An 11,004-nucleotide genomic window follows, 5' to 3' on the forward strand; every position below is an offset into this window, starting at 1 on the left:
ATTTCCCTTAGTTACTTTTATGTACTTTTAATATAAACTTCATCTTGACCAGTATATTAGAAAGTTGCATTGCTTACAAAACATTCTATAGGTGCTTTAACAATGTATTCCAAATACATGAGTACGAAGTTCAGAAAAAAGGTCTCAGCTATTGATAGAAACTTGGGAGGCATATGAATAATATGTGAAATGAAGACAATGCAGAGTATCACTGGGTGTGTCCTAAGAGAAAGGGAGGAACAGAACCAAGCTGTAAGGAGGTCCTGCACCTAGAGGTTGGTTAGGATGAGGAACAAGCGGTAACAACTGGCTGAGAAGTGACCTGAGAGGTGGGAGAAGCATGAGGCTATGTGCACTCATAAAAGCAAAGCAGAGTGTTTCCAGGAGAAAGGCCTGGTCAATTAGGTCAATGCTGCTGGGGTCTCATAGGATGAGAGCTGAAAAGTGTCCAGTGCATATGCCAACACAGAAATCAATGCTGAGCATGGCCACAGTTTCAGTGGTGATAGGGGACTGAAAACCAGATTGTAGTAGGTTGACTTTAAATGCGAGGTAAAAAATAAATAAAAATAAAAGGGAGGTAAGCACAAGAAAATTAAGTTCATGTAAAGAACTCTTTTGAAAAACACTGTCAAAATGACAGAAATGGAGCAATACCTAGAGAAGAATGTGAAGATAAAGGGTGTGTTTTTTGTATGTGCAGGACTGGGGAGATGATACAATACAAACATGTTTGCATTGACAATGACACCAATCCTAGATGCAAGGGACAGAGGGAAGAAACAAGGTCCTGGACAAAGTGAAAGAGGACAGCATCTGGAACACGTGTTTTAGAACTGATCTTTCACAGGAGGAAGGGTCTATGTTTTTTTTTTTTTAAAGATTTTATTTATTTATTTGACGGAGAGAGAGAGAGATCACAAGTAGGCAGAGAAGCAGGCAGGTGGGGGGGGAGCGGGCTCCCCGCTGAGCAGAGAGAGCGATGTGGGGCTCGATCCCAGGACCCTGAGATCACGACCTGGGCTGAAGGCAGAGGCTTAACCCACTGAGCCACCCAGGCGCCCTGGGTCTATATTTTAATAAAAAATGAAATAGATCTAGAGTACAGATACACAGACACAGTTACAGATATAGACAGGGGTACAGATTTCGTGGTGAGAGAGAGTCTCATATGATGCCATCTGTTAAGTGACTAGGACTTCATAGTACATGTGTGCTATGTATTCCAATCTCACTCCGGGCTCCAGTCATTCTGTTCTTTATTCCATCTTGCCATATTATACATAAACTGCCTTAAATCCCTTTATGACAGCAGAATATAAATTTTAAAAAAATTTAATGTGCAACAGAAATTTGCTAGTGAACTACTACTATCTCACTTGCAAAGAGAACATTAAATCATGTACAATTCTCTTTGTTCATCTCTAGTAAACTTTATTCTCTGGATAAAGTCCTTTTCCCTTAACGATTTAGTGAAAGATAAATTTGTAAGTCATAAATACATCAACTTTCAAATGCTGAAATTTCCACAACTAACACCACGCATGGTTGGTTTTTTTTGTTTTTTTGTTTTTTTTTGTCTATTGTGTTCCGGGTATGCCAGTCTAAAATTTCTGTGAAAGCCAAAAATGTCTTATTCTCTATTATAGCCCAGCTGCTTAACATAGTCCTCATCTATAACAACTACTCAATAAATATCTGTGGCGACATTAGGCCTACATAAAGGAGCTCCTGTCCTTAAGGAGTTTACATGCTATCATGTTCTGTCTTTCTGGCTAGAATCAGGGCTCTCTATAGACACCACCCTCAAAGAAAAAGGCAGTAAAACAGCACTTCCAGGCTTACTCTCTTCTCACTTACTGTTTTAAAATAGGTATATTGATTAAACAACTGCAATAATTGTAGCTACAAGAGTAATGATAATTAGAGATTAGAATGACAAGACATTAAGACAGGACAATAAACAATAGATTAGTAAATTGTATTTCGTATCCACTGCAAAATTTTAAAATTGCAGGCGCTTACACTTTCTTTCTAAAGTCTGAATTGGCTTCATTTTATTAAAATGTCGTAAACCAGGGGCACCTGGGTGACACCTGAACGGCTGGCTCAGTTGGTTGAGTGGCCGACGACTGGTTTCAGCTCATGTCATGACCTCAGGGTCCTCGGATGTAGCCCCCATGTCAGGCTCTATGCACAGTGTAGAGTCTGCTTGTGGATTCTCTCTCCCCCTCTGTCCCTAGCCCAGCATGGGCACACTCTCATTCTCTCTCTCTCAAATAAATAATCTTTTTAAAAAATTTTAAATGTTGTAAACCAGACCTTATCTCATGAATGTAGTTTACAATAATTTAAGACACTATGTTATTTTACACATGGCAAATGCTCAATGAATATTTTTTTAGAGACTCAGTCAATATATTTATACATGGATCAAGGCAACTTATGACCTGACTTACTATACTATCTATACACCAATAACTGCTGCTTCCTGGGTATCCCACCACCGAAGCCTTTACCAACACTGATGAAGGTTGGGGAACACTCACCTTGCACTGCAGCCTTGACAAACCAACCATCACCAGAGGCTGAGGCCACTTCAAATCCCGGTCCTCTTAGCCTTAATTACAACACAGAAGGCAGTCGTGATACAACTATGGGAGCTGACTGGCCCCTTAAATACTGACCCAGAGTTCAAGGATTCAGTAAATTAACGCACTGAATAAAGTAAGTCAGCAGGCTAGCCTAGAAAGTACTTATTATTTATTATGTTGTTACTAATGGGATAATGCACTCACTAAGTCATTGATTCAAAATATATTATAAACTTCTGGAGGTCAGAAACTATGATTTATTCATTGGTGCATTCTTGTAACCATAGTAACCATTAGGTACAAGTGGGCTACGTTTAAGTGAGGACTCAGTGAGAGATGCCACTTCCAAATGATGTAGATTTCCACCACCTATAATAAAAGTCAATATAGGACACAAAAGGAAAGTGTCTACTTATAAAAACTCTCAGTGTGCTGATGATATTTCCTAACAATGAAGATGCTTTTATTTCATGTCAGTTCACAAATATTATACAACCCAGGAAATAACGGTCTCTGTCTTAATTCATGGAGACAATTTTCGGTGCCATCAGGGACACGACACTTCACGGTCTCTCTCTCATGGGCTGCTATTTTCCCCTTGAAAATTACTAAAACTACACTCTTCTGATTATGAAAATCCTCTAAAATGGATATTACCCACGGGCAGAGGGGGAAGGAGGGGGGTAAATACAGTAAAACAAACGCCCAGCAATGCCCATTTAGCTCCTTTTTGTACACACTGCAAAATTTTTAAAATACATTTTCCCAAATTAAAATCTCCATGAAACATTTTGATGGATATTATACTAGGAACTGAATTTCAAATTCTCAGGTACTGTAACAATTTGTGTCTGTTATTACATGATAGAGTGTAATTTCTGATACAAATTGTTTATTCCTTTAATATTTTGCTACTATTCTCTCATTTAAACGGCCACAATTTCTTTTTAAATAAGACAATACTACACAAATACATTTCAAAGTATGTTGGCTTATTTTACCAATCAAAAACATCTGGGACTTAAGGTCATCATGGGGCCATATAACTGAACAGGGGGTATACATGCCAAAAAATAGTGTTCTGGAGACATAAATCCTACTTATTTTGAAAATGCTAGTAACAGGTATTCTTTTTTTTTTTTTTTAAGATTTTATTTATATATTTGAGAGAGAGAGAGGAAAGAGAGAGAAAGCAGGGGGAGTGGTAGGCAGAGAGAGAAGCAGGACCCTGGGATCATGACCTGAGCTGAAGGCAGATGCTTAACCGACTGAGCCACCCAGGCACCCCACATAACAGGTATTCTTCATTAGGAATCAAAGTTTATTTAACTCAAGTTTAAATACTGAGGTTAAATAAGGGATCAGCTATTAAATTTGCTATTCACAACTTGAACCATTTAACACATGCTCATCATGTTTACTTATTAATACTTTTAAGAGAGAATTAGATTTTCTTTGAGCAATAACTAGGACAGTATAAATTCAGTTTCACCACACTGTAATAAAATGTAACCAACCCAAATTTTAAAAAGTAAGTGCTAATGACAACATGATATCTGTGGTCATTTCGTATCTGAGTCACTCTATCCAAATTCCTTTTAGGACTTCATGATATATTCTGCTCCCCCATCCTTTGAGAGATCATGATCAATGTAAGCTTGCATTCCCCAAGAGTCTCTAGAACGTAAATTCCTCTGTAACCTTTTAAGAAAGTATTCCTCATCTTAAGAAAAGCATTTTCGCAGGAGCACAAGTCAAACAGCAAAATAAAATTGACTAAATAATTGGTCTGTCTCCTCTCCTTGTAAAAAGCTTTACACAGTGGAGCTGTAGTGGCACATCCTTTTCCTATTACATAAAGAAAAGAATTATTTTTCCATAGACAACTATCATGAGACTAGAAAGTAAAATAAAGAAAGCATACCAGAAGAGAGCCCTAATTATAAATAAAAAAATTATTTTTAATTTTTTTCTCTAATTACATAGAATTTAAATGAGAATAGAATTAAAGTTAAAATTTTCAAGTGCTAGTTTCACAAACTATCTTAATTATACATAAGCCTGTAAAAATAATGAATAACTCTATGTTGATCTCCCATCATTCAGTTTTAACAAATGTTAACATATTTTTATATTTGCTTCAACTATTTTTAAAATAGAAACATTACACAATTTTCTGAAAGCACTCCACCCAAACTTATCTCCCAGAGTTAGCCACTATTCTTAAAGTTAATGTGTTTTATTTTCCATATGTTCTTGTACTTTAATGTATTTCATTAGATACACATGTAAGCGATATTCTTTTATAACTGCATAAATGCATCCTATTGTAGACATCCTTTGGCAACCTGCTTCTTCACTCATTATTATGCACTTGAGATGTATCCACGTTGATAGGTATGGATCTTGTTCATTCATTTTTACTCAGGGATAGTATTTCATTGCATGAATAAACCATAGTTTATCCATTAACCTACTAAAGTACAGCTGGATTGTTCTACTTCATTGCTATTTTAAGAACTGCTAAAATCATCTTTGCTGCATGCTTGCCTGGGCAGTTGCCCTTAGTTAAGAATTCATCTCAACAAAAATTTGGTTGCAGAAGAACCCCAAAACGAAAGTTACCCATCCAGATGCCATCATTGGGTTTAACCACCATGTTCCTAACAGGGAGATCATGTGAAATGAAGAACTGTATGAGGATGCTAAAGAACAAAATTTATTTAATAATTTTTATTTAATAAATAAATAATTTTTATTATTTACATTACATGTAAAAGAGAACCATGAGTTGATTAGTGAAATTAATGATACTAAAGTTTATCTCTATGAGCATAATTCTCTGTAGCCAACTGAAACTCTATGAAACAGCCCCAGTCTGTACATTTTCTCCAAAAAAGAAGTCTCTATTAGGGGTGCCTGGGTGGCTCAGTCGATTAAGTGCCTGCCTTGGGCTCAGGTCATGATCCCAGAGTCCCAGCGCTGAGCCCCACATTGGGATCCCTGCTCTGTGGGGAGTCTGCTTCTCCCTCTGCCCCTCACCCCACTCTCGTGTGAGTGCTCTCTCTCAAATAAATAAAATCTTAAAAAAAAAAAAAGAAAAAGAAAAAGAAGTCTATATGAAAGAGTAACCCTGCAAGAGCCAAACAAGTACTCATTATCTCACTGATTTAAATATTTTTGCTCTACCCATGTGGATCACTTACTTCAGCTACTGTACCAATTTCTCAGCTAATCTACCAACTGTGTGATGCAACGAACATCCAGACATAATGTAAAGACAGCACCAGAACATACATAGTGTAAGAGATGGGTATAGGAAAATAAATGCAACATTCAAAAGAACCATGTCACAGTTTGTTACTATTTTATTTGTGGTTACTGTGCATTTTCTTAAGGATTGATAACCTACAAAATCTACTACTCTCTTATTACCAATGGTTTTCAACAGAGAAGAGTAACAAGAAAGAAAAACAGCTTTTAAAAAAGCTCTACAAGTAAAATCTCTAATATAGTTGGAATATGTGCTAGGTTTAATCCCACAAAGTTATAAAAAGGGCTAAATGATCTAGAAAGTCATTAAAATCCTCACAGCACTCCTCGGAGTGTCTGAGAAAGGGGCTCAATCTCATACTACCTAAAAGCACACCTTCTTTTATACCATCTCAAAAATCACCAATTTTTACCTTTCCTTGTAGTTTTTTAACTCATACCTTACCTAGTGTCATATTCATAAAAGATTATAAAAGGTTCTTAGAAGTCAGTCATATTCTTCAGAAATATCTTTAAAATGGACTCAGCAGTACTGCATTAAACCCATACTTTTCGTAGAAAGGTAATTAATAGAACTCTCTCCACCTAATCACACAAAAGTGAAATCATGTGTCAGTGAAGTTCATAACACACTCTTTTGTCTTTAACAGTCAAAATGCCCAGGGACGCCTGGGTGGCTCAGTGGGTTAAGCCGCTGCCTTCAGCTCAGGTCATGATCTCAGGATCCTGGGATCGAGTCCCATGTCAGGCTCTCTGCTCAGCGGGGAGCCTGCTTCCCTCTCTCTCTCTGCCTGCCTTTGTCTACTGTGATCTCTCTCTGTCAAATAAATAAATAAAATCTTTAAAAAAAAAACAACAGTCAAAATGCCCAAAGTTAAGTGTCTCAGAAGAACAGAAATTCTGAAAGGCTGAAATCTGGACAGAAGGAATTCCCGTTGGTACTGCTTCAATCTACTTAAAAAAAATAAGAGGATTACCTGATACAACTCAGACTCCCCCACCCCAACACCAGATGACCTTTTGGTACTTTATTTTCTGGATGATTATCTTTTCAAATGTTAATATTGTGAAACAGATTTGAATTTCTCTTGCTATAACTATGAACCCTGAATATGCCAATACTATTCATAGTTTGCAAACTAAGTAATAAATGTAAACTAAGTATAGATCCCAAAAGCATCTTTCACACTAAAAAACCCTTACTGAATACCAAAGTTACTACAGACCAACCAGAAGACCTATTTCCTGTAACTATCAGATATCTGTATCAGTAAATTATGTGGAAACTATCTCTTGAATTTAAAAAAGTGAATTATATTTCATTTCTAAATATATTCAGTTCTCTTTCCCACTTAGAAAACAGTGAGTCAGTGTGGGTCATGAGATAGTGGAAGAAGAAATAATTATAAAAATAGGAAATATATATGTACTGAATATTTACCACAGCCAGACACTGTCATAATACATGACCCATTAAATGTAAAGGTACTTTTATGAGAAAGGTACTTTAATCCTCGATTTAGAAGAAAAATAATGTAGAAAAGTAAGTAACTTTCCCCAAATGAAAGAATAAGTGGATGTGATGTCAGATATGTCCATATCCAAAGCCCATGCTTGCTTACATTATTAAGATTAAAATATTGCGGGGCGCCTGGCTGGCTCAGTGGGTTAAAGCCTCTGCCTTCGGCTCAGGTCATGATCCCAGGGTCCTGGGATCGAGCCCCGCATCGGGCTCTCCGCTCTGCGGGGAGCCTGCTTCCTCCTCTCTCTCTCTCTGCCTGCCTCTCTGCCTACTTGTGATCTCTCTCTGTCAAATAAATAAATAAAATCTTTAAAAAAAAAAGATTAAAATATTGCAATTTACTGCAAAAGCAAATTTTTCACTGCCTTAAATACTCATTAACGCAAGAGTCAAGTGGTCACTCGAAATCATTCATATTCATGATAAACCAGGGGGGGAAATGGACCAATATCTTGCTGAATTTTGATACCTGTTCCGAATAACACACATCGCACAATTTTATTCTATAAGGCCTTTTAAAGAACATATACAGCCACCAACAAATTTAAAAGGCAAGAGACAAAGATCTGTGTTTGTGTTTAAGTTATTTCTTTTTCCATCCTAGAGAGAATACTGTATTTGAATATGCCGCTTTAGCCGGTGTGTTTTTCCTCTTCCCTCATCATCAAAGCCCTAAGTAAGCCGGAGTACAACACTTCTGCCAACCTACAGTCGCTTGTCTCCAAAGCAGTCCTACTACCCAGAGGACCAACACCAGCGTCGGGACCATTTCCTAATGACAGACCTATGTTACTTTCCTGTCTTCGCCTCTTAAAAGAACTGCTCACCCTCTGATGCTCACTTGACACGCCAAAGGACTCGGTTAAACGACTCATTCTTATTATCAAAGTCATTGTCTTTTTGAGCAACCGCCCTTTCAAGGCAACGAAGCACCAGGTCCACCCTCCACTGTGATCTGCATCCTGGGACATCCTCTGTCCCCGCCTGGGACACTCACCAAGGTTCGCGGCGGCCAGGGACTCCGGTTTCAGTGCCGAGCGCCTGGAGCGGGCATTCAATAAATCCTCATGAATGGGTGAAGGAAAGGACCTGTGGGTGGAGGCGGGAAAGGGGTCGTGAAAGAACTTCCCGCCGCTCAGACCAATGCAGTGACATCCCGTCTGGGGAGGGAAGTAAGGGGGCAGGTGGGAGAACCTGGGGCCGGGACAGGGGGCCGCGTCGGGTGCCCCTAGGCGGGCAGGAGCCGACGGTCCGACGCAAGCGTTTTGGAAGACGCGGGCGCCGTCTCTGTGGGTCACCAAGCGCGCTCCCGGGCCTCGGTCTGAGCCTCCGCCTCTCTCTCCTACCCCTGCCTCCCGCACACAGGACAACCGGGCCGGGGCCCTGCGAAGCCAAGGGCCGACCGGAGACTCAGCCTCGCTCACCTGACACTCCACCGGCAGCACCGCGGTCTGCATCCGGCGCGAGCTTCTCAGCCCAGCGGGTCCCTGAGATCAGCTGATTCACGGGGGGCGGGGCCTCTGAGGGGCGGGGCTGCGGGGCGGCCAGATAGTGTGAAGGCGGGCCCGGATCGCCCCCTGAAATAGGTGGAGTTAGACGCCGACGGCGTCTGATAGCGATCAAAATTATCCAAGAGGCCTTAGGCACTGTGGGGAATGTCCTCGGGAGTACTGCCCCTCCCTCAGGATAGGGCGGAGCCACCAGGCCTAAAAAACGCGCTTGGACGGTGACGTAACATCGAGTCGCCGGGGCCTAACTACCCGGGAGCTTCCATGGTAACAGGTGGTGAGGAAAGAGACCGGGAGCTGCAGGCATTTTGCTGCCACCTCAAACTGCAGAAGTCAGAAGGATGAGTTCGCTATTCTTTACAGGGAAAAGGCTAGAATATCTTCTGCTTCTACGCACTATACCCTAACGGTAGTCCCTTCCGCCCCGCAAATGACGTCATTGGCAAGCGGCGCCAGTTGGTCCTAGTGTCCACGCTGTTCTTACTCGGTTGCAACCCCGAAAGATGGAATGGGGTAGGAGTAAATAAATTGGTATCTTTTATGATTCCGCACAGCGTTCCCCAATGTGCGATCTGAGTAAAACTAGTCTGAATGCACAGCACACAGTTTCGCAACAGTCTGCCTGTCGCAGCCTCAGCCCCACCCGACTCAGCTCGCAGCTGATAAGTCCTCTCAGGAAGATTTTCCCGAGTCGCCACCTTTGGCACACAGTGCGTACGAACTTTCTGCTGCCAGGCAGTGTGCCATCCCTGAGCCTGCAAACCTGCATTCTGTCCATCAGCGACAGAGATACGAAGTCTGAAGTTCCTTTGCATAAACGTTCTGTCACGTTCACCTTCAGCCCCAATGCCTCCTTGATCCTCCGCCCCCTGCAAAATCGTTAAGGTCTGCACCAATTCGGCCAACCTTGTCCACTCTTGCACCAGGGCTTAAAACAACATAACCTTGAGAATTGGCAGCGCTGCAAACGAAGGGTGTCCAACTTCAGTCGGGACTTACATGTGGGCAGGCAATCTTGCGAAGCCTAAAACAGTCCTTAAAACCTGGCTACTAGGAATTTCTCTTTTATTCCCAACCCGCACACGTTGCTAACTGAACTTTACCTACCCTTTGGTAAACAGTTTTAAAAATGAAAATTTAATGTGCTATGGTGAGTGCTGTGAAGTGTGTAAACCTGGCGATTCACAGACCTGTACCCCTGGGGCTAATAATACATTATATGTTTATTTTAAAATTTTAAAATTTTAAAAAAATGAAAATTTAAAAATTGTCTCCTACGTTTCTGAGGAAAATGGGACCAGTTGGGATGGATTGCCCTAACTCCCACCAACCACTATTACAAAACCTACCTGCAGCCCTAGTCTTTCAGTCTTCCTTTTCCTGATTTCTTCTTGGCTTCTGGGACACACTCCTTCCGGGTTTTCCCCCTATTTCTTCAGACCTAGCCCTAACCCTAACCTGTCCCTTAAGTTCTTGGATTGAATAAATATTTATTGCATACTTTATTATGTGCCAGGCACTATTCTAGGCACTAGAGAGACATGATAATGAACAAAACAGACAAGGGTCATCGCTCTAGTGGAACTTCCACTCTGGTAGTGTAGAAAAATCATTCCAAAGATGGCAACTGTCAAGTCTTTCCTCCACTTGATGTCAAGAGATGGATTCTATTTCCTCTTCACCTGAGTATGGGCTAGGATGCTTTTCTTTTTTAACTGATAAAATGAGGCAGAAATGAAGTTCTGGGACTACTGAGTCAAGGCCTTAAAAAGAATTGGCAGCTTCCACATACCTCCCCCTCTGAAAAGCCGGTTGCCATGCTTTAATAAATGTCAAGTGTTCTAGCGGTTGATAAGAGACGATGTGAAGAGATAGGCCACATGGAAGAGCATTAAGCTGCCAAAACATAAGCAGAGACTTCTGAGACCTTCCAGGCCAACCCAGTTACCAGCTGAATGCAGCTGAGTGAAACCAGCCAGTGCTAAGAGGAGCAGAACACCCTAGTCAAGGGCACCTAGGTGGCTCAGTTGGTCCAGCAACTGCCTTCCGCTCGGGTCGTGATCCTGGAGTCCTGGGATCAAGTCCCGCATCGGACTCCCTGCTCGGC

At 41.0% G+C, this 11,004-nt stretch overlaps 1 protein-coding gene across 9 annotated transcripts in view; it reads right to left on the reverse strand.

Moving 5' to 3' along the window:
* The window catches only part of ALS2 (alsin Rho guanine nucleotide exchange factor ALS2), a 76,260-nt gene extending 67,284 nt beyond the window's left edge, over positions 1-8,976 (reverse strand). For 3 of the 9 annotated variants that reach the window (XR_007125791.1, XM_047721123.1, XM_047721122.1), the window contains exons 1-2: positions 8,814-8,973; positions 8,387-8,478 (exon numbers count right to left, since the gene is read on the reverse strand). The gene's annotated coding sequence lies outside the window, so the exon portion shown is untranslated. The other 6 variants (XM_047721121.1, XM_047721120.1, XM_047721117.1 and 3 more) reach the window with 4 other exon arrangements.
* Positions 8,977-11,004: the final 2,028 nt, after the last annotated feature.

This window comes from Lutra lutra, chromosome 3 (genome assembly GCF_902655055.1).
Source record: "Lutra lutra chromosome 3, mLutLut1.2, whole genome shotgun sequence".
Lineage (NCBI taxonomy): Eukaryota > Metazoa > Chordata > Mammalia > Carnivora > Mustelidae > Lutra > Lutra lutra.